The sequence below is a fragment of the Bos indicus x Bos taurus genome, chromosome 5 (genome assembly GCF_003369695.1).
Source record: "Bos indicus x Bos taurus breed Angus x Brahman F1 hybrid chromosome 5, Bos_hybrid_MaternalHap_v2.0, whole genome shotgun sequence".
NCBI classification, from domain to species: domain Eukaryota; kingdom Metazoa; phylum Chordata; class Mammalia; order Artiodactyla; family Bovidae; genus Bos; species Bos indicus x Bos taurus.
In genome coordinates this window covers 7,807,442-7,831,181 of record NC_040080.1, presented here as the reverse complement: position 1 = coordinate 7,831,181, position 23,740 = coordinate 7,807,442, and the positions used below count along the sequence as shown (strand labels likewise).

General features: G+C 44.4%; 1 long non-coding RNA gene and 1 other non-coding gene across 2 annotated transcripts; both read right to left on the bottom strand.

The window, feature by feature from the left end:
• Positions 1–4,991: 4,991 nt before the first annotated feature.
• Positions 4,992–5,098, bottom strand: LOC113893902. Its single transcript, XR_003511414.1, has one exon. It is a non-coding gene; the product is annotated as a U6 spliceosomal RNA (small nuclear RNA).
• Positions 5,099–22,869: 17,771 nt separating this feature from the next.
• On the bottom strand, positions 22,870–23,740 carry LOC113892184. Its single transcript, XR_003510989.1, has 2 exons — positions 23,153–23,740; positions 22,870–23,012 (listed from the first exon to the last, which is right to left on the bottom strand). It is a non-coding gene; the product is annotated as an uncharacterized LOC113892184 (long non-coding RNA).

Below are 23,740 nucleotides of genomic sequence, written 5' to 3'. Positions count from 1 at the left end.
TTTTAAACATTGTTAGTATTCTTTTTTTAAAAAATCATGATCCACGAGAAGTTTTCTTAATCCAGGCTTGCAGAGATCACCTGGTTTGGTAGAATAGAAATTGAGGGGGTTTTGAGCTCCCTTTTCTGGTTCAGCCTCTGACTCAAAGGGTCTGGGTGAACAGTTTCATCCTGACTCTTCCTTTCTCATCAGCACAGCAGGGGAATTGGCTTCAGTAATCAATCAATTCCCTTTCACTCTATGAGTACCTTTGAAAATATCTTAGTGTTTACAAATAAGAAAATATCATTCACAATCATTTGTGAAAGCAAACATTCTATTAAAGTAAAATGTACAGGAAAGCACACAAATGGTAAGTGTCCAGCTAGGTGAATAGAGCGAACTTACACAGGTAATCATGGTGTTGGAGAAGACTCTTGAGAGTCCCTTGGAAACCAAGGAGATCAAACCAGTCAATCCTAAAGGAAATCAACCCTGAATACTCATTGGAAGGACTGATGCAGAAGCCAAATCTCCAATACTTTGGCCACCTGATGCGAAGAGCCGACTCATTGGAAAAGACCCCGATGCTGGGAAGGATTGAGGGCCGGAGGAGAAGGGAGCGACAGAGGATGAAATGGTTGGATGGCATCATCAACTCAATGGACATGAGTCTGGGTAAACTCCAGGAGTTGGTGATGGACAGGGGAGCCTGGCGTGTTGCAGTCCATGGGGTCTCTGTCAGACACGACTGAGCAACTGAACAACAGCAACAGCCCAGGTAATAACCTACTTCTGTGTGGACCACAGAACACCACTGACACCCCCAGAAACCCTGCCCAGTCACCACCAGTCACCAGGGCTACCGTCCTCCCCACCCCATAGATTCGTTTTGCCAGGGACAATTAAAAGCAAATCACCCCACCAGCCCAAACAACTCTTTCCATGTTTGCACTTTTCCTTTCAGTCGTTTCAAGACCTGAACAAGCAGGGCAGATTGCCAGAAGGTCCTGCCAACGACCCACGTGTGTTTCCACCACCTGCCAGTTTTTGCTGTGAGGAGTCTAATGGCAAATAATGGTTAACACTCTTCTCCTCTCCGCGGCCTATTACAATGTTCAAGGGAAAATGCCATTACAGACATTTCTAGACAAATCACACAGAAGCAAAGTAAACACGTGGATGAATGGTCTGGAATGCACTCTCATCAGATAATGGAAAAATCCAGGCTGTCTTCTGGTGCCCTGCACTAACATCGCCTGGGGCGTGTGTCCGAGTCCCCTGGGTGGTGGTCTCCCTGCCTCTGCCCGGTGGCCGTGGCGGGGAGCATATATTTGGGCGCATTTGTGGAATCCGCAGGATTAGCTGACTTCCTGTGTGCCCCAGGGTTCACCCGCCAGGACGCAGGCAAGATGCACAGGGCCTCTGGCTGGAAGACGCGTGTAGCCTCCCCGGACGTCCACTCTGCTTCCCCGTGTGCAGAGTCTGTGGTGTCAGAAGACCTCAGTGGATTCAAGGAAAGTTTGCCCAGCAAGCCTATAAAGCCGCCACCCTGGGCTTGAATGGAATGGCTTGGGGGAGGGGGTAAGGGGGAGTGTTTCTGAGCCTCTGCCTGCACCCACATCCCCACCCCCACCCCTGGCAGCCGCCCCGCGGATCGCTCTGGCTGGCTTGTGCCATCGGTGATTTATGGGCCTCGGGGCCCAGCTGTTGGCCGTGCACGCGGCAGCTGCTCAAGGTTAAGGGGGCCTTACTGAGGGACTCGCGTCACAGGATGGCTTCGGTGCAGTTGTTCCCTCCCGGGGTCAAGGTGGTGATCATGTTGCGGGTCTGGGAGCCAATACCGGAGGAGAGGCGACAGTCCCCCCACCCCGCAGGCAGGCACACATCCACCCCTCACCCAGCTCCAGCTAAGGCCCAGCCTCTACCCTTGGTCTCAATCTTCTCCGTGGCCCACTGATGCCAGGCTAGCAGAGCTGAGTGGTTGTCTAGGAGCAGGGAGTCCACTCCTTCAGGAACATCGTTAGTGGGAGTTGCTCCCGGTTGACCCTGACTGTCACCCAGCCTGGGCGTGCATCAGGGCAGGGGCTGAGAGCAGAAGGGAACAACCAGCTCTTCGTGAAGCCCGTACCGTGTCTGGGCCCCTCGCCAAATGCTTTCCTTGCATTTTCTCATCTATCTCCTGCAACAAGCCAGTGAGGTAGTTTTGACTCAGATGTCCCTGAACCTCCTGAAAACTGAGGTTCAAAGTGAAGGAAACGGGCCAAGATCACACAGCTAGCTGCCTGTCTCTGGACCCAGAGCTTTTAACAACTAAAGTGCTGTGTGTCAGGTGGTCTGCAGAGGGTACAGTATTTCATCTCCTCATCAACTCTAAAAGGCCAGCAGTACTAGCCCCATAAAATTAAAAGGTGCTTGCTCCTTGGAAGGAAAGCTATGACAAACCTAGACAGCGTATTAAAAGGCAGTTTGTCGACACGCGTCTGTCTAGTCTAAGCTCTGGTTTTTCCAGGAGTCATGTACGGTTGTGAGTTGGTCCGTAAAGAAGGCTGAGCGCCAAAGAATTGATGCTTTCGAACTGTGGTGCTGGAGAAGACTCTTGAGAGTCCCTCAGACAGCAAAGAGATCAAACCAGTCAATCCTAAAGGAAATCAACTTTGAATATACATTGGAAAGACTGATGCTGAGGCTGAAGCTCCAATACTTTGGCCACTTGATGCAAAGAGCCAACTCACTGAAAAGATGCTGGGAAAGATTAAGAGGAGGAGAAGAGGGAGACTGAGGATGAGATGGTTAGATAGTATCACTGACTCAATGCACATGAATTTGAGCGAACTCCAGGAGATAGTGGAGGACAGAGTTGCCTGGAGTGCTACAGTCCATGGGATCACAAAGAGTTGAATGTGATTTAGCAACTGAACAGCAGCTAGCCCCATCTGGGAGCTGAGGAGTCAGGTCTGCTGTCTTTCTAAGGTCACGTAGGCAATGAGCAGCCAGGCTGAAACTGCCCTAGTGCCCTTCTTCCTACCCCTTCACCTAACTCCATCCTCTACTGCTTCAGGGGGGCTTCAGAGGGGCCCATCATGGACTTTTTGCCAAAGAGGGCAGAGTCTGGGGTTAGCCCTACATCCTGCTTGCTCTTTCCTGCCCACTCGGCTGCCTGGGACATACTCGGCCCTTGCCCCTTCACAAAACACTCCTCTCCCTTGGCCCACATCACATGGGTATCTCCCACCCCGTTATCTGCTCCTATTTGGCCTTCTTTCCTGAACTCCCCTCCTCTCCTCTTTTCCAGCGAGGAAAGGTCCCAGGACTTGATCCCAAAGCTTCTTACCCGCCTACTCATCTCTCCAGTCAGATCTCTCCCGTCCCCATCTGTGGCCCAGTAACTTTCAATTTATTTCTCCTACTCCAGCCTCTCCTCTCAGGAGTCATGCCTGATTGCTTCCTTGCATTTTTTGAACTGTATTGAGATATAATTCACACACCATACCATTTGTTCACTTAGAGCGTACAATTCTATGAATTTCAATATATCCATGGAGTCGTGCAACCATCATCATATAGTCAATTTTAGAACATTTTTATCACCCCCTAAAGAAACCCCATACCCATTAACAGTCGCTCCCCACTTCCCCTCAACTTCAACAGGCCCTAGAAACTAATCTTATTTCTGTCTCTATGAATTTGCTTATTTCTGCACATTTCATAAAATGGGATCATTCATACAGGCAATTCCTTGGATGTCCAGTGGCTAGAACGCCACGCTTTCATTGCCAAGGACTTGGGTTCAATCCCTGGTTGGGGAACTAAAATCCTGCAAGCCAGTGGGGCAGCCAAAAAAAAAAAAAAAAAAAGGGATCATGCAATATGTGACATGCTGTGACTATAATGGTGATGTTTTATGCTTTCAAGTTTTATCCATGTTGTAGTATACATCAGTCCCTCCTTTTTAAAAGCCAAGTAATATTTCACTGTACGGGTGTATTGTATTTTCTCTATCCGTTCATCCAGTGATGGCCATTCATGTTGTTTCCACTATGTTTAACTTTTTGAAGAACCGCTTAGCTGTTTGCCACAGAACCGCATTATTTTACATTTCTACCAGCAGTGTATGAGGATTCCAAGTCCTCCACACCCTCACCAACACATGTCATTGTCTATCTTTGACTGCAGCCAACCTAGTGGAAGGACTATTCACTGGACTGACTGATGTTCCCTGTGAAGGACAGGGAACCCAGGCGTGCTGCAGTTCATGGCATCACAGAGTGGGACACGACTTAGTGACTCAACAAGAACAAACCTAGTGGATGGGAAGTGGGATCTTGTTGTGGTTTTGATTTGCATTTCCCTGATGGCTAATGATGTTGAAAATGTTCTCATGTATTTATTGTTGATTTATACATCTTTAGAGAAGTTATTTGTCCTTTTATTATTGAGTTGTAAATGCTCTTTACATATTCTGGATGAGAGTATCTTTTCACTTTCTTGATAGTTTTCCATAATGGCTGCACCAATTTATATCACCACTAACGATGTAGGAGGCTTCCCTTTTCTCCACACCCTCTCCAGCTTATATATAGATTTTTAAAATAATGGCCATTCAGACCAGTCTCACTCTGGCACCTTATTGTAGTTTTGATTTGCATTTCTCTAATAATTAAAAATATGTGGGTGTCCCTGATGGCTCCGTGGTAAACAATCCACCTACCAATGCTGGAGACACGAGTGCCGTCCCTAATCCAGGGAGATCCCACATGTTTGGAGCTACTAAGCCTGTGGGCCACAAGTATTGAACTTGTGCTCTCGAGTCCAGGAGCTGAAACTACTGAGCCCTCTAGCTGCAGATACTGAAGCCTGAGTGTCCTGGAGACCGTGCTTCGCAACTAGAGGACCCACTGCATTGAGAAGCCCTCACACTGCAGTTGGAAAGTGGTACTTGCTCCCCGCATCTAGAGAAAAGCCCAAGCAGCAACAAAGACCCAGAAGAGCCAAAGATAAATAAATAAATAAATAATCTGGAATGCTTCATGAATTTTTGTGTCATCCTTGCACTGGGGCCATGCAAATATTCTCTGTATCATTCCAATTTTAGTATATGTGCTGCTAAAGTGAGCACCTGGATGAACTTTTTTTCCTTGCCTGATTACCCTATCTAGAACCTCCAAAACAATGTTACATAGAAGTGATGATAGTGGACATTCTTGTCTTGTTCTTGATCTTAGGGGTATATCATGCAGTTCAGTTCAGTCGCTCAGTCGTGTCCAGCTCTTTGCGACCCTATGGACTGCAGCACACCAGGCCTCCCTGTCCATCACCAACTCCCAGAGCTCGCTCAAACTCATGTTCATCAAGTTGGTGATGCCATTCAACCATCTCATTCTCTGTCGTCCCTTTCTCCCACCTTCAATCTTTCCCAGCATCAGGGTCTTTTCCAATGAGTCAGCTCTTCGCATCAGGTGGCCAAAGTATTGGAGCTTCAGCTTCAGCATCAGTCCTTCCAATCAATATTCAGGACTGATTTCCTTTAGGATGGACTGGTTTGATCTCCTGGCAGTCCAAGGGACTCTCAAGAGTATTCTCCAACACCAGTTCAAAAGCATCAATTCTTTGGTGCTCAGCTTTCTTTATGGTCCAACTCTCACATCCATACTGGAAAAACCATAGCTTTGACTAGACGGACCTTTGTCAGCAAAGTAATGTCTCTGCTTTTTAATACGGTGTCTAGGTTGATCATAGCTTTCCTTCCAAGGAAAGAAAAGCTTTTCTTCCATCTTTTAATTTCATGGCTGTAGTCACCATCGGCAGTGATCATATACCATTCAGTCTTTCACAATTATGTTTGTAGTTAATTATGATGGGTTTTTCATAGATTATCTTTGTTAGGTTGTGAGAGTTACCGTCCATTCTTAGTTTGTTGAGTATTTTTATTATTAAACGTTGGATTTTGTCAGATGCTTTTTTCTGTATCTATCGAGATGATCATATGGTTTTTGTCATTTATTTTATCCATGTGCTATATTACATTAATTAATTTTCAAATCCCCAAGACCATCTTCAAGGTCAAGAAGACTCACAGGATTCAGTATGTAGTCATACTCACAGCTAAGTTTTATTATAGTGGAAGGATACAGCACAAAATCAGCAAAGAGAAACAGCATGTGGGGCAAAGTCCAGAGGAAACCAACACAAGCTTTCAGCGTGCTCTTCAAGTGGAAACATACCTAACACCTCCAACAAGTCCTGACAATGCGTGAGATGTTGTTTACCACAGAAACTCATTTGAAATTCAGCATCCAAGGTTTTAAATAAAGACCAGTCATTCAGGCATCCTTTGCCTAGCATGGACCAAAATTCCAGACTCTTAGAAGGAAAGGAGGTATTTAGTTAGCATAAACCACATTATTTGTATACACAGTATAGGCACAGTGAACTGCACTTACCAGTCCTGAAATTCCCATTTCCAGATGCCAGCCAAGGGCCCACCTTGCAAACCAGCATTTCTAAGGATAGCAGTCTTAAATTCCATGTGTTTACTCCTTTCTGCACAAGATATTAAACCAACCTTGTATTTCTGGAATAAATCCCACTTGATCATGGTGTATAATCCTGTTACATATTTTTTATTTTTATTTACTTATTTATTGAAATATAGCTGATTTACAATATTATGCTAATTTCTGCTGTACAGAAAGTGATTCAGTTATACACATATATTCATTCTTTCCTTTTCATATACTTTTGGGTTCATTTTGCTAGTATTTTGTTCAGGATTTTTGTGTCTAAATTTGTGAGGGTTATTGATCTGTAGGTTTCTTTTCTTGTGATGTATTTGCCTAGTTTTGATATCAGAGTAATACTGGCCTCATGCAACGATTGGGAAGTTTTCTCTCCTGTTTTTGGAAGAGTTGGCCCTTCTAGTCTTTGGAAGATTGATGTATTCATTTCCTTTTGCTGCTGTAACATGTTATCACAAACTTAGTGGCTTAAATTGACAAATGTATTCTTCTACAATTCTGGAGATTGAACATCCAAAAATCAAAAAGTGAGGGACTTCCCTGGCAGTCCAGTGGTTAAGACTTCCTACTTCCAATGTCATGGGTTTGACCCCTGGTCAGGGAACTAAGATCCCACACGCTGCAAGGCACGGCCAAAAGAGAATGAAGTTTTTAAAAAAGGTCCAAAAATTGAGGTGTAATGGGACTGCTTCCTTCTGGAGGCTCCAGGAAAGAATCTTTTTTTTTTTTTTTCCTTGCACAAATGTTCACACATTACTTTCTTTTTATTTATTTAGTTTTGGCTTTGCTGAGGCTTTGTTGCTGCACTGGAGCTTGCTTTAGCTGTCGCAAGTGGGGGCTACTCTTCGCTGAGGTGCATGGACTTCTCATTGCAGTGGCTTCTCTCGTTGCAGAGCACGGGCTCTACGTGCACGGGTTTCAGTAGTTTGGCACACGAGCTTAGTTCCTCTGCAGCACGTGGGAGCTTCCTGGATCAGGGATCGAACCCATGTCCCCCGCATTGCAGGTGGATTCTTATCCACTGCATCACCAGGGAAGCCCTCCAGGACAGAATCTTTCTGCTTCTTCCCTTTTCCAGCTTCTAGAAGCTGCTCATGGCTCTTTTCTCCATCATCACAGCCAGTTGAGTAGTAGCTTCTTTTCCAGACTCTTCTTCCCTCTGCTTCCTTCTTGACGTGGCATCCTAACCCTGACTCTTCCATCATCCCTCTTATAAGGACCTTTCTAATTACATCAGGCCTACTCAGAAAATCCGGGATCATCTCCTTATCTCTAGATTCTTGGCTGAATCACATCTGTAAAATTCCTTTTGTCATATAAATTAACATTCACAGGTTCTTTGAATTGCGACAGACAAGGGAATCTTTGGGGAGCCTTTATTCCACCTACCATAATTCTTCTTTGAATGTTTAGTCGAATTTGCCAGTGAAGCTATCTGAGACTGAACTTGTCTTTGTGGGACATTTAAAATTATTAATTGGATATCTTTATTTACAATAGGCGTACTCACATTTTCATCTTCTCCCTCTTTTTATTTTTTTTTTTAAGTCACATCCGACTCTTTGGGACCCCATGGACTGTACAGTTCATGGAATTCTCTAGGCCAGAATACTGGAGTGGGTAGCCTTTCACTTCTCCAGAGCATCTTCCCAACCCAGGGATAGAACCCAGGTATCCTGCATTTCAGGAGGATTCTTTACCAACTGAGCCACAAAGGAAGCCCAGGTTCTTCTTTTTTGGAATAACTGTATTTATTTTTGGTTGGCTGTGCTGGGCTTTGTTGCTTCACGGGCTTTCTCTTGTTGTGGCAAGCAGGGGCTACTCTTTGTTCCAGCACGTGAGCTTCTTACCGTGGCGGCTTCTCCTGTTGCAGAGCACGGGCTCTAGGGCACAGACTCCGTGGTTGTGGCACATAGGCTTAATTGCCCCGAGGCACATGGGATCCTCCCGGACGAGGGATCAAACTCGAGTCTTCTGCACTGGCAGGCAGCTTCTTTACCACTGAGCCGCTAGGGAAGTCCTTAGCTGCTTCTTCAGGGAGTTTCAATCGTCGTGCTTTTCTAGAATTTGCCCATTTGATCTAAATTATCTAATTTGTTGCAGTGCAGTTGCTCATAGTATTCTCCAGCTTTATGGATGTATAATTTACAAATGAAATTGTATACATTAAAGGCGTACAACACGATGATTTAACCTATGTATACTTTGTGAAATGACTACCACAGTCAAGTTAATTAACACATCCATTATCTCAGATAGTTACTTTTTTTGCATGTGTGTGGTGAGGATGAAAAAAAAAATTAAAACTTCTGGTTACTCAGTCATGTATAACTCTTTGCAACCTCACGCTCCTCTGACCCTGGAATTCTCCAGGCAGGAATACTGGAATGGACAGCCATTCCCTTCTCCAGGGGATCTTCCCGACCCAGGGGTCGAACCCGGGTCTCCTGAATTACAGGTAGATTCTTTACCATCTGAGCCATGAGGGAAGTCCAAAGTCTATTCTCTTAGCAAATTTCAAGTACACAGCATAATATTGGGCAGAGTTTCATTCTGTGCATTAGATCCCCAGGACTTAGTCATCTTATAACTGCAGATTAGTACCCTTTGAGCAGCATCTTCCCATATGGTATCCTCTTATAATCTTTCCTATTCCTTAAGTTTAGTTTAATGTCCCTTCTTTTAGTTGTGATTTTAGAAATTTTAATTTTCTTTTTCTCTGATCAGTCTAGCTAAAAGTGTATCACTTTTGTTGACCTTTTCAGAAACCTTTGGGTTTTATTGACGTTCACTCTTGTTTTTCTGCTCTTTAGTTCATTTGTTTTCTGCTCTAGTGTTTATTATTTCCTTCCTTCTCCTTCTTTTGGGTTTTATTTGCTCTTTTTTCTAGTTCCTTAGGGCGGAAGTTTAAGTACTTGATTTAAGATCTTTCTTTGTATTAAAACTAGGCATTTACAGTTATAAGTTGTGCCCTGAGCCCTGCTTCAGCTACATGTTGTGTAGGGGTTAAGGTCATAAGATCAGGACCCACTCCCTAGGTTGAAATTCAGCTCTGCAACTTATTAACCCTTGGCCTTAGGCAACAGCCTCATCTGTAAAATGATATAATATGATAGCAACTGCCTCATAGAATTGTTGTAAGGATTCTATATATATTAATATACTTAAAGGACATAAAACAATGCCCAGAAAATAGAAAGCACTTAATAAGTATAGCTAATATTATTTATTTAACAAATATGCATTGAATCACCACTATGTAGCAGTTTGGTTGTCATGAGAATGATAAACGAGACTAAGGTCCCACTCTCCTGATGCTTATGTTCCAGCTGGGAGAGACAGACAGTAAATTAATTAATTAGTTAATAATAATTTTTAGTCAATTAATTAATTAGTGTGCTAGAGATAAGCTGAGGAACTCTTTTAGATTGGGAAAAGTGGGTTAGGGAAAGTTATATCCAAATGAAATTTGTCAGGGACAGAATATGCCAAGCTGAGGAAAGGGCTCATGTAGAAGTCCCACAACAGGAACAAGAACGGATTGTTTGAGACCCCCTCAGGAAGGCCGGAGGCGGATAGAGGAAGAGTGGTTTCAGAAGAGGTCAATCTGGGACTTTAAATGACTTCATGGGATTCCAGAGTCTGGCTGTTCCGTAGTATTTTTGAATTTTTTGTTGAAGTTATAGTTGGTTTATAATGTCAGGCTTAATTTCTGCTGTACAGTAAAATGATTCATTTATATATGTATATATTCTTTTCATATTCATTTGCATTATGGTTTACCACAAGATATCGAATATAGGTCCCTGTATCTAGGACCTTGTTTATCCATCCTATATATAACAGTTTGCATCTGCTAATCCCAAGCTTCCAGTCCTTCCCTCCCCTCACCCCCTTGGCAGCCACAAGCCTGTTCTCTGTATCTGTAAGTCTGCTTCTGTGTCATAGATATGCTCCTTTGCGTTGTATTTTAGATTCCACACAGAAGTGATATCATACAGTATTTGTCTTTCTCTTCCTGACTTTTAAAATGTTCTCTTCTGAGTGGTTGTTTCCCAATTTGTTACTCTTACAACAATGCAGCACACAGGTTTGTCTCTGCATTCAGCAAGTTTCTAAGATAGATTCCAAAGGTAAAACGATTGGGTTGTATTACTTTTTAATTGGAAACAATGTTATTTAAAAAAATGAATAAATGAGGTACCATACAATGGGGAGTGGGACCCTCTAGGGGCACCACAGCACATTCTGGAAGATTGTCATGTGCTGAGAAGTTAAGCCTTCAGGTAGCAAAGAGCTACTGAATAATAAATTGTTGTTGATCACTTATTAAGTTTATTATGCACCTGGCACTCTGCTTCTTTACATGCAAATTCATATTTCATCCTTGTAAAAATACTCTGCTACAATACTATTGGTCTCCATCATTTTACAGCCAAGGAAACTGAGACGAGGTTAAAATAACTTGCCAGAAAAAGTGGTCCAGCTCATAGGCAGGGTAGTCTGGATTTGAATCTAGGAATCTTGATTCCACTTCTAAGTTTAAGCACTATGTCTGATGGTTGAAGAGTTGGGAATGGGTCAAAGGCAGACCAAAGTGAAGGTGTCTTCTAGCTATGTGAGAACAGCTCTGAGAGTTTTGAAAAAAAATCAATGGTTAAAAAAAAAATGAAATACTTGGTTACCACTCATGACTGAAGTGACTTAGCAGCAGCAGCAGCAGGATACCTTGAATCTACAAGTGAATCCTATTAGTTGCCTTATAATGAACGTGCTCTCTCCCTTTTTCCCCATTGTAATATCACTAAAAGGGCACACAGTCACCAGCATGAAAATAACATCTCTCAGGACTTCCCTGGTAGTACAGTGCATGGCAATCTACCTGCCAATGCAAGGAACACCAGTTAAATCCCTGGTCCAGGAAGACCCCACATGCTGTAGGGCAACTAAGCTCGTGCACCACAACTACTGAGCCCACGCTCTGGAGCCTGTGAGCTGCAACCACAGAAGTCCACATGCCTAGAACCTAGAACTCTACAAACAGGGAAGCTACCGCAATGAGAAGTTCATACCCCGCAGCAGGGAGTCGTCTGCACTTGCCGCAACTGGAGAAAGCCTGAAAGCAACAACGAAGATCCAGTGCAACCAAAAATAATAAATAAATAAAATTACAAAAAATAAATAAATAACATCTCTCACCCTCCTTGCACTAGATGTGACCATGTATCTAAACTCTTGCTGGTGAGCTATAAGTAGAAGTGTTATATGGCAGCTTCTAAGAACAGAAAATAAAACACTGCTGGGGCTCCCTTTGCCTGCTCCTCCATCTTTCCACAAACTTCTGCCTCGTCTGAAGATACTGAATTGGTGCTGAGGTAGGAGGCAGCAGGCCTCTGGACCTGACACCTGGTGTTTGTCAAGTAGAATAAAACCTAGCCTTTGGTCTCACCCAGACATCCCAAGGACAAAGCTCTGGCAAAAGCTGAGCTCTGCTAAAGAGGTCAGGTGCCCACTCCTGAGGTCAAGGAAGACCTCCCTGTCTGCACATGCACAGGAAGGCTTCTTGAGGGTCAAAAAGGGAGGGGGCCCCACCCCATAATAAATGTGGACATGCACTCACAGGCCTCTGCAGTGGGATCCATCTTAGCAAAAAGTTGTGCATGCATCTAGGTGTGAAGAAAGAAACAAGTTAATTGGCCAAAGCAATAAACAAAGACCCGGAAGGACTGTCCCATACAAATGATTTACATCACCTCTTTACTGCACTCCTCCTCACTCAGGGTGTCTGCACTTCCGTCCGGGTGTGCATTTCTGCCTGGTTTCTGACTTACTGTGCTCCTCCTCACTCAGGATGCCCCCCACTCCACTCTGGGCGTATGTCTCTGCCTAGTTTCTGACTTACCGCAGTCTCCCTCATTAGAAAGGATGTCCATACACTTTCTTTCTGAGTGTGTATCTCTGCTGTGCTTCTGAGTTGGATAAATAAACTGTTTTCCGGTGTGCTTTCCCATACATTGTGCTGTGTCTCTAATAATAAACTTTGTACCTGTTTTCACAGTTTTTGTCTCCTTGAAACAATCTTGCTTTCAAACTGGGGAAAGAGCCAGGGCCATTTTGCTTCTGGGCTCTAGCTCCTGGTGGTCTAGTGGCTAGAATTCCTGGTTTTCATTCATGCTACCCAGGTTCAAATTGCCATCTGTTGGATCATAGAAAAAGCAAGGAAATTCCAGAAAAACATCTACCTCTGCTTCATTGACTACATGAAAGTCTTTGACTATGTGGATCACAATAAATTGTGGAAAACTCTTAAAGAAATGGGAATACTAGACCACCTTACCTGCCTCCTGAGAAACCTGTGTGCAGGTCAAGAAGCAACAGTTAGAACTGGACATGGAACAGTGGACTGGTTCAAAATTGGAAAAGGTGTACATCAAGGCTGTATATTATCACCCTGATTATTTAACTTATATGCAGAGTACATCATGCAAAATGCTGGGCTGAAATCAAGATTGCCTGGAAAAATAACAACCTCAGATATATGGATGATACACTCTAATGGCAGAAAGTAAAGAGGACCTAAAGAGCCCCTTGATGAAGGTGAAAGAGGAGAGTGAAAACCTGGCTTAAAACTCAACATCCAAAAAACTGAGATCATGGCATCGGGCCCCATCACTTCAAGGCAAATAGATGGGGAAAAAGTGAAAACAGTGACATTTTATTTTCTTGGGTTCCAAAATCCAAAGACACAAAAATTAAAAGACCCTTACTCCTTGAAAGAAAAGCTATGACAAACCTAAACAGCTTATTAAAAAGCAAGGACATCACTTTGCCAACAAAGGTCTATATAGTCAAAGCTATGGTTTTTCCAGTAGTCATGAATGGATGTGAGAGTTGGACCATATAGAAGGCTAAGTGTAGAAGAATTGGTGCTTTTGAATTGTGATGCTGGAGAAGACTCCTGAGAGTCTGTTGGACTGCCAGGAGATCAAACCAGTCAATCTTAAAGGAAATCAGTCCTGAATATTCATTGGAAGGACTGATGGTGAAGCTGAGGCTCCAATAGTTTGGCCACCTGATGCGAAAAACTGACATTGGAACACTGGAAAAGACCCTGGTACTAAGAAAGATTGAGGGCAGGAGGAGAAGGGGGTGATAGAAGATGAGATGGTGGGATGGCATCACTGACTCAATGGGCATGAGTTTGAGCAAACTCCGGGAGCTAGTAAAGGACAGGAAATCCTGGTGTGGATTCATGGGGTCACAAAGAGTTGGACATGACTTAGTGACTGAACAACATCAACAGCCCAGGTTCAATTCCTGGGCAGGGAACCAAGATCTCCTTGAAGACCGCTCACTGCTCTCCCTCTGAGATCAGTGCCAGAGTCTGAAAGCCACCAGTTAGCCATGGAGGGTGAGCCAAGGCGCTGGAAGCAGCTGAGCAGGGAACTTTGTGGAGTGAAGCTTCTATTCCTGCCCTGAGCTGCAAGCATCTGATATTTTCTATTCTATTCTAACTTATTTAAAAAACAAAAAAACAAAAAAGTTGGCTGTGGCCCACTTGACATCACAACACACTAATGTTCCCAACAGGGCAGGAATACTGGAGAACTGGTAGAGAAAGTTCAGTCTTTGGGTGTGTTGGGTGCTGTTTGCTTTCAAGAGTTCTCAGAGAGCAGGACACAGAAGCGCTCCAGTCTTCAGCAGAGGTACAAAGGAATGTACTCTGCTGGCAGCCCCCAATCCAAATTGTCCAAAAGTTCCATAACACAGAGAAGATTCGGGGCTGAAAGAAGCCATCTGCTTTGGTATTTCAAACCTAAGCAATTACAAGGAGTGGCTTAAAGCAATGAGAGATAAGGCTAACTTTCCCCCAGAGGCCAGGAGCCTGAAGGCAAAAATGGGATTAAGGAATGTGCCTCCCCACCCTGTTTTAGAGGCTTTGAAAGTGGCGGCCATCAGGCTCAGCCCTGGGATTCACTTGTAGACCAAAACGCGTGCTTAGTTCCTCAATCGTGTCCAACTCTGCGACCCCATTAACTGTAGCCCCCAGCTCGTCTGTCCATGGGATTCTCCAGGCAAGAATACTGGAGTGGGTTGCTATTTCCGACTCCAGGGGATCTTCCCAACCCAGGGATCAAACCCACGTCTCCTGCAATGGCAGGCAGATTCTTTACCCCTGAGCCACCAGGGAAGCCCATAGACCAAAGTATCCAGGCCTAAAAGTTATATGTAGGTGAGCTCTTTGGCTGTGGTCACTTCCTTGCACAGGAAGCAAATAATCTGGAGCTGCTCAGAGAAAGAATTAAACAGTAGTTCCAAAAAAAAAAATAAATAAACAGTAGTTCCCACTCGTCCTCGGGGGACACGTTTCAAGACCAGCAGTGGGTGCCTAAAACCACAGATAGTACAGAACCCCATACATACTGTTATTTCTAGCATCACTACTCTTGATCTTTGGGGTCATTATGATGTGAAATGAGTAATCTGAACACAAGCACTGGGACATTGAAATAGTCTATCTGATCACCAAGAAGGGTGCTAAATGTCTTCTCCATGGGAAATATGTGCAGTGTGGATACACTGGACAAACGGATGACTCATGTCCCTGCAGGAGAGAGCTGGACGGGGCAAGATTTCATCACACTTCTCGGAACACTGTGCAATTTAAAACTTATGAATAGTTTGCTCTGGAGTTATCCAATTAATATTTTCTGATGGCGTTTGGCCCTGGCTAACTGAAATGGGGCAAATTGTAAGTGAAACTGAAACCGGGGATAAGAGGGGACTACTGTATTAGCAAAGAAACCACGAACTTGAGAACATCTGTGACTACTCAACCCTGAAGGAAACCCGCCTCAGCAGGAGGCAAGCACTGAAACTATGCGGCCTCAGTAAGCCACCTCCCCAGTGCCCACCTTCCTTGCGTCCTTGGAGAGTAATGGACATTTTCAGAACAGTCATTGTGATTATCTTGTTCTCACTCCACTTACGTGTGTCTGTGCTCGGTTGTATCCAACTCTTTGCCACCCCATGGACTGCAACCCACCAGGCTCCTCTGCCTCAAAAGATCTATTTCCAAACTCCCTCAAATGAGGCTCTGCACAGGACAGCCTTGCTGCATGGCAGCTGGATTTTCCCAGAGTAAACCATCCAAGGGAAAGGGAAAGTTAAGCCCACAAGACAGAAGCACCATCTTTTCATGAGCTAATCTTGAAAGTAACATTCTGCCACTTCTCCTGTATTATCTTCTCTGTACGCACATGCTCAGTCGCTCAGTCAGGTCCAACCCTTTTGTGACCCCATCGACTGCAGCCAGCCAAACTCCTCTGTCCATGATTTCCCAGGCAAGATTACTGGAGTGGCTTGCCATTTCCTTCTCCAGGGATCTTCCTGATCCAGGGATTGAACCTGCGTTTCCTGCATTGGCAGGCAGATACTTTACCACTGAACTACCTGGGAAGCCCCTCTTACTCCACTGCTGCTGCTGCTGCTGCTAAGTCGCTTCAGTCGTGTCTGACTCTGTGCGACCCCATAGACGGCAGCTCACCAGGCTCCCCGGTCCCTGGGACTCTCCAGGCAAGAACACTGGAGTGGGCTGCCATTTCCTTCTCCAATGCATGAAAGTGAAAAGTGAAAGTGAAGTTACTCAGTCGTGTCCGACGCCTAGCGACCCCATGGACTGCAGCCTACTAGGCTCCTCCGTCCATAGGATTTTCCAGGCAAGAGGACTGGAGTGGGGTGCCATTGCCTTCTCCACTAGTATATATTTAAAGATAGTTTGTCTTTTAGTTTTTAGGTTGCACCTTTATCTGAACCAGGACTTCCCTGGTGGCTCAGACGGTAAAGCATCTGCTCACAGTGTGGGAGACCTGGGTTTGATCCCTGGATTGGGAAGATCCTCTGGAGAAGGAAATGGCAACCCACTCTAGTACTCTTGCCTGGAAAATCCCATGGACAGAGGAGCCTGGTAGGCTACAGTCCATGGGGTCGCAGAGTCAGATGCGACTGAGTGACTAAACTTTAAAAACTTTTATCTGAACCCGATAGGTAGTTACAGACTTAGGTTATAGTTTGAGCTGGATACAGTGGGATTTGGAAGTTTCTTTATTGGGGAGCAGGTAAGTATGTTTTATAAGTGGAGAGAAAAATATATAGGGTGATGATTTAATTTACCATCCAAACTAGGACAATTTTTAAAAACTGTTTGTTTTTGAGGGGGGATTCAGGTTGAGCTGTGTGGAATGAGAAATCTTAGCTCCCCAGCCAGAGATCGAGCTTGTGCCACTGCCATGGGAGCGCAGACTCTTAATCATCAGAGTGCCAGCAAAGTCCCTCTCCAAAAAGCCATTTATTTTAATATTATTTATTCAGATGTTAATGTAATTGTGTGTGCATGTTTAATTTAATAGCACATATAAAAACTGTACACATTTAAAGTGTATGAATTAAAAAATTTTGACATATATAAACCATCATCACAATCAGGATAATGAACTTAGCCATCACCTCTTCCAAAGCTTCCTAGTGTTCCTTGGTGATCCTTCCCGCTTAACTTTCTTGTTCAGTCACTCTCAGTCATGTCTGACTCTTTGCAGCCCCATGGACTACAGCACTCCAGGCTTCTCTGTCCTTCACCATCTCTTAGAGTTTGCTCAAACTCATGTCCATTGAGTTGGTGATGCCATCCAACCATCCCATCCTCTGTCATCCCTTTCTCCGCCTTCAATCCTTCCCAGCATCAGGGTCTTTTCCAATGAGTCGGCTCTTCCCATCAGGTGGTCAAAGTGTTGGATACCTCTCTAGGCCACCACTGTATACTCCCACTATACAGTAATGTGCATTTTTTAGAGTGTATATAACTGCTATGTATGAATATGGCATATACTATTTTTTATAATTTTATTTATTTCATTGTTTATCTTATTTTTGTCTGCGCTGGGTCTTTGTTGCTTTGGGCGGGCTTTCTTTAGCTGTGGCAAACAGGGGCTGCTCTTGATTGCAATGCACAGGCTTCTCAGTGTGACAGCTTCTCTTGCTGTGGCACACAGCCTCTAGAGCTGGCGGGCTTCAGTAGTTGTGGCTCCCTGGCTTAGTTGCTCTGAGGCACGTGGAATCCTCCCAGATCAAGGACAGAACCCGTGACCCCTGCACTGGCAGGTAGATTCTTAACTGCTGTGCCACCAGCGAAGTCCCAGCATATACTACTTTACTGGCTTCTTTCACTCAATATAATCATTTTGAGATTCATCTATCTTATTGTAGGTATCATCAACATATTCCTTTTTTACTACCAAACACTATTCCATTGTATGGATATACCAGAGTTTGTTTATCCGTTAACCTCTTAATGTATGTTGGGGTTGTTTCCATTTGGGGGCTATTGCAAATAAAGCTGCTCTGAACTGCCATTATTTATAATGGAAATATATGCTTTCTTTTCTCTTAGGTAGATACCTTAAGCTTTTTTTTCACTTTTTAAAAACTGTGGCAAAATACACATAACATAAGATGCTTCATTTTAACAGTTTTTAAGTGTTCTGTGGCATTAAATACATTCACGTTATTGTGTTACCATCACTCTATACATTTCTAGAACCTCTTCATCATCCCAATAGAAACTCCTGTACCTGTGAAACGATAACTCTCATTTCTCCCACCTCTCAGCCCTGGTAACCACTTTCTGTCCTTATGAATTTGCCTATTCTGGGTAACTCGTATCAATGGAGTAATATAGGATCTGTCCTTTTGTGTCCGGTTTCTTGCACTTAACATAGTGTTTTCAAGGTTCCTCCATGTTGTAGCGTGTCTCAGTATTTCATTCTTTTTAACAGCTGAATAGTATTCCTTTGTAGGTATATTTCACGTTTGTTTATTCTTCAGTCTGTTGATGGACACTTGGTTGTTTCCACCTTTCGGCTATTGTGGATAATGCTTCTATGAGTATATATAGGTATCTGGTATATAGCTATCTGTTTGAGTTCCTACTTTCCGTTATTATTTTTTTAACTTATTTTTAATTAGAGGATAATTGCTTTACAATGTCGTATTGGTTTCTGCTGTATAAGAATGTGACTCAGTCTTAAGTGTATGTATATTCCCTTTCTCTTGAGCCTCTCCCCCACCTCCACCAACCCAGCCCTCTAGGTCATCCCAGAGCAGCAGGCTGAGTTCTCTGCGTTATGCAGCAACTTCCCACTGGCTATCTATTTTCACAAGGGAGTGTATATTTGTTAACGCTACTCTCCATTTGTGCCACCCTCTCCTGCCCCCACTGTGTCCTCAAGTCCATCTTCTATGTCTGTGCCTCTGTCCCTGCCCTACAAATAGGTTCATCAGTACCTTTTTCCTAGATTCTATATATATATATATGCACTAATATACAGTATTTGTTTTTCTCTTTCTAACTTACTTTTCTCTGTATGACAGTCTCTAGGTTCATCCACCTCATTTCAATGGACTCAAATTCATTCCTTTTTATGCCTGAGTAATATTCCATCGTATATATGTATCACAACTTCTTTATACAGTCATCTGTCGATGGACGTCTAGGTTGCTTCCTTGTCCTGGCTGTTGTAAATAGTGCTGCAGTGAACATTGGGGTACACGTGTCTTTTTGAATTATGGTTTTCTCAGGGTATATGCCCAACAGTGGGATTGCACGGTCACATGGTACTTTTATTCTTAGTTTTTTAAGGAATCTCCTTACTGTTCTCCATAATGGTTGTATCATTTGCATTCCCACCAATAGTACAAGACGGTTCCCTTTTCTCCACATCCTCTCTAGCATTTATTGTTTGTAGATTTTTTGATGAGGGCCAGAAGATCAGTGTGAGGTGTTACCTCATTGTAGTTTTGATTTGCATTTCTCTAATAATGAGCAATGTTGAGCATCTTTTCATGTGTTTGTTGGCCACCTGTATGACTTCTGGGGAGAAGTGTCTGATTAGCTCCTCTGCCCATTTTTTGATTGAGTTGTTTGTTTTTCTTTTTAATTCTTTGGGGTATATACCTAGAAGTAGAATTGCTGGATCACATCATTGGAACTACTGATGCTGAAGCTGAAGCTCCAATACTTTGGCCACCTAATGTGAGAAGCCAACTCATTGGAAAAGACCCTGATGCTGGGAAAGATCGAGGGTAGGAGGAGAAGAGGGTGACAGAGGGTGACATGGTTGGATAGCATCATCATCTACTCAATGGATATGAGTTTGAGCAAACTCCAAGAGATAGCGAAGGACAGGGAGGACCCGTGTGCTGCAGTTCATGGGGTTGCAAAGAGTTGGACATGACTTAGTGAATGAACCACAATGGCAATTTTATTTTTAACTTTTTGAGGAACCACCAAACTTTTCCCTTTTCTGCCCTTTTGAGTGAAAAGGAATTCTATTAATACACAGATAATCGTGTAAGCTGTGGCAATCCCATGCAAATTGGGATGTATGGTTGTCTTTTGTGTGTATAGACATACGGAAGAAATGTGGCAGAGAAAATTGTTTCCCTGTATATGTTCTCTGCTTGGCCTATAAAATTTAGGGGTGCATGTGGCTACTCAGAATGAAATCTATATTTCCAAGGCTGCCTTGTGACAAGGCATAACTGTGAAACTAAGTTCTGGCCAGTGGGATATGTAACAGCCGCTACAGTTTCCAGGGAGGGTTCTTACAGGAATCTCTTTCTCCTGACTGGGATGGAAATATCCTGGCTGCTAGATCTCAGAACAGAGATGATTAGGAAAGGAAGATGCACAAGGCAGTGAGATGGGGTTGAAGGAGGCTGGGTCTCTCATGCCCACTGGAATCCCTAATGCCAGCTGTGGACCATCTACCTCTGGACTTACACCAGGGGCAAAATTAAATTTTTGTTTGGTTTGAGGTTTTCTAATTCTAATTCTTCCAGGTATTCTCAGTAGCTAGTTATTGATTGTTTTAGTGCTTGAAATGTGATAGTTATGATCTTGGGGTTAAGTTGGTGGAAACCCAACCTTAAGTCTGACTTTCTTTGATTTGTTCAGCGCTAGACAATTTCAAGCTCCCTCACCCAATACACCTCCTCCTTCCTTTTCTTCTCAGCCCTGTGCTCCCCCTTCTGTGGCAAACAAAGCCCCTCAGCCTGGACCCTCACTTCCAGCAGCTTTCTCTCACTGGCAACCGGAGAAGCTGGCTGTGTCCCAGCAGCTATGGGAAAGAGGCTCCTCCGGGCCCCCTCACCTTCTACTCCCGGAGCTCTAACTCTGCAGTCTCCTCCTGCCAGCCCTTCACTGTTTGTCTCTTCAAGCCACCTCCCGCCACTGTTTACTCATCGAAAACTCGGCACCAGGGCCCCAGGCAGGGGCAGGCAGTGGAAAGCAAAGGGGTCAGAGAGCTGGGCTCATGGTTGACCTCGGGGTCTGAACTGCTGTCATGAGGAGCTTGGCATGAGATTTCTGGGGAAATCTTAGTCCCTAGCATCCCCTCCAGCTGTCCCACATACCCACTTCCCCTGCCTTTTGGAAGCATTCAGCCTCCCCATTTCTCCCCACCCTGAATTTCTTTCTCTTGGCCTCACCGTAAGCAGGCTGTTTTTGTCACTCTCTTGAACAATTTATTGTCTCTCCAGCCTCACCAGCATTTCTGACTCCTGTGCTCCTAACCCTCACCCCTGCCTCCTTGAAGGCAGGAGTCAGCAGACTTTCTGTAAAGGGCAAGACTGCAAATATCTTAGGCTTTGCTGTCCTTTTGCTGTCCCTTGTAGCAAGAAAGCAACCGTAGACAATAGGAAAATGAATAGGTGGGGCTGTGCTCCAATTGAATTTTATTTACAAAAACTGGCAGCTGGAAAAAACAAAACAAAACTGGCAGCTATTCTTTGCCAGCCCCTTCTCTAGGGCATTGTTCTGCCAGGAATCCCTGATTGTCTTCTGGATTTTTCATTTCTTTCCCTGTGTCAATTTCTTCTCCATATTCTATGAATATGTTCAAGTATCTGCCTCTCAATGGGAAAATAGCTGAAAGGGGAGAGAGGATGAGTCAAGGGTGAGGGAACACAGAACAGTCTGGGGCTGAATTTGAAGGAGAGAGCAAGAGATTGAAAGTGATTTCAATGAACATACATCAGGAGCAAGTCCTCGTAATGATTATATCTAAAGCATTAGAATAATAAGAAACTAGCCTTTTAACTAACTGAAGTAGTTTCCAGGGCCACACCAAAGAGAACCTAGATCATTGAGGATTAGCTTTGACTGGCAGAAATTGGAAAATCCAAAAAAAATGATGACTTAAACAAGATAAGAGTTACTCTTTCTCTAAATAAAAACTGAGAGACACACAGCCCATGGAGGGAACGGTTCCTCCACAATGACAGGACTCTGGCCCGCTCAGCCCTTTTACTGTGCCATTTACATCTTCCACTTCCAAGATCACCTCATAATACAAGGTGGCTGCTTGAGTTCCAGCAGTCATCTCTGTCTTCTAGCCAACAGGCAGAAGGAAAGGTAAACAATCACTGAGCACACCTTCCCCCCACACTCCATGGTGTGTGTGTGTACGTGTGCTAAGTCACTTCAGTTGTATCCGACTCTTTGCGACCCCATGGACTACAGCCCACCAGGATCCTCTGTCCATGGGATTCTCCAGGCAAGAATACTGGAGTGGGTTGCCATGCCCTACTCCAGGGATCTTCCCCACCCAGGTATCGAACCCGCGTCTCTCATATCTCCTACGCTGGGAAGCAGTTCTTTACCACTAGCGCCACCTGGGAAGCCCCACTCCAGTATGAGCGGCTTCTGTAATGACTTCCAGGTATCCCTGCCTCCCTGGACTTATTTATTCACTTCTGGGAAAGACATAGGAGACATGGGTTCAATCCCTGGGTCAGGAAGATCAGCTGGAGAAGGAAATGGCAACCCACTCCAGTATTCTTGCCTGGGAAATCTCACGGACAGAGGAGCCTGGTGGGCTACTGTTCATGGCATTGCGAAAGAGTTGGACATGACTGAGTGGCTGAGCACATGCACACAGAGAAGACAATACAGGAGACGTGGTAAAATGTTCCTTTCAAGATTAGTCCATGAAAAGATGGTGGTTCTGTGTTACGTGCTAGCTTTCTCTTTCCCTTGGATGGCTCACTCTGGGAAAATACAGCTGCCATGTTGCAAGGCTGTCCTGTGCAGAGCCTCATTGGAGGGAATTTGGAAATGCATCTTTCAAGGACTGCCGATAGCCACAGGAGTGAGCTCAAATGCAAATCCCCCACTACACACACCCACAGCAGGGTCTTGAGGTGATTGTCGCCCCAGCTGATACCTTGATCACATGAGAAAGAACCACCCAGCTAAGTTGCTTCTGGATCCCTAACCTGCAGAAACTTTAAGAAACAAATGTTTCTTGTTTCCAGGTTTGTAGCTTTGGGATAATTTTTAATGCAGCAATAGATAAAACATTCCCCTTTGAGAATACTTCCCAGAAGTGCCTTCACCAAGCATGTCTATAGATGATTGGTCAAAACTTGCTCCACGACCACATCCAGTTGCAAGTGGTGCTGGAAAACATAGTCTTTATGAGGAGAGTGGCAAATGTCCAGCTAAAAATTGAGACTTCTAAGTGAAGAAGGGGTATTGAGAACTACTGCCCATCCCTAGAACAATGACAGTGACCAGAGATATGGCTTGAGGTGATTACCTTCAATGAAAGTTGTGGAACGGATCACTGGAGAGAGGAATGAGTTGGCCATATTGGCTCAAACGAAACAATCTGGGAATGGGGTCAGATTCCCAAGGTTCTCAGGGGCTGAGTGGTGAGGGGGCAAACACCTGAACAAAACTGAGGCTCTGGTAGGAAGAAGGAAGGGTATGTGAATGCTGGGAAGTCGACCAACAGTGTTCTTGCAGACTGAATACTGTATAAGAGGGTGAAGATTGGTTTTCTTCCTTCTCACTTTCCATAGTCTCCTGTGGAGACACAGACAAAAGACTCTGCTACACATTTCGTCCAACAATTCCAGAGCCACTTTGTCCAGCCCAGCCCAGATCACCCCATGAGGCTGAGACGCACACATCCAACCGTCCACTGCCAACGGGGCACAGTCCATCCACAGGTCCCTCTATTGCAAGGTCCCTCTTCACTGATGGTGAAGGTCCCTCTTCACCATCAGTGTTAACTCACTAGGGCTGCCATGATGACATAGCACAGGTTGGGTGGCTTAAACAACGGAAATGCATTTTGGGGGGACTTCCCTGGCAGTCCAATGGTTAAGACTCCTCCATGCTT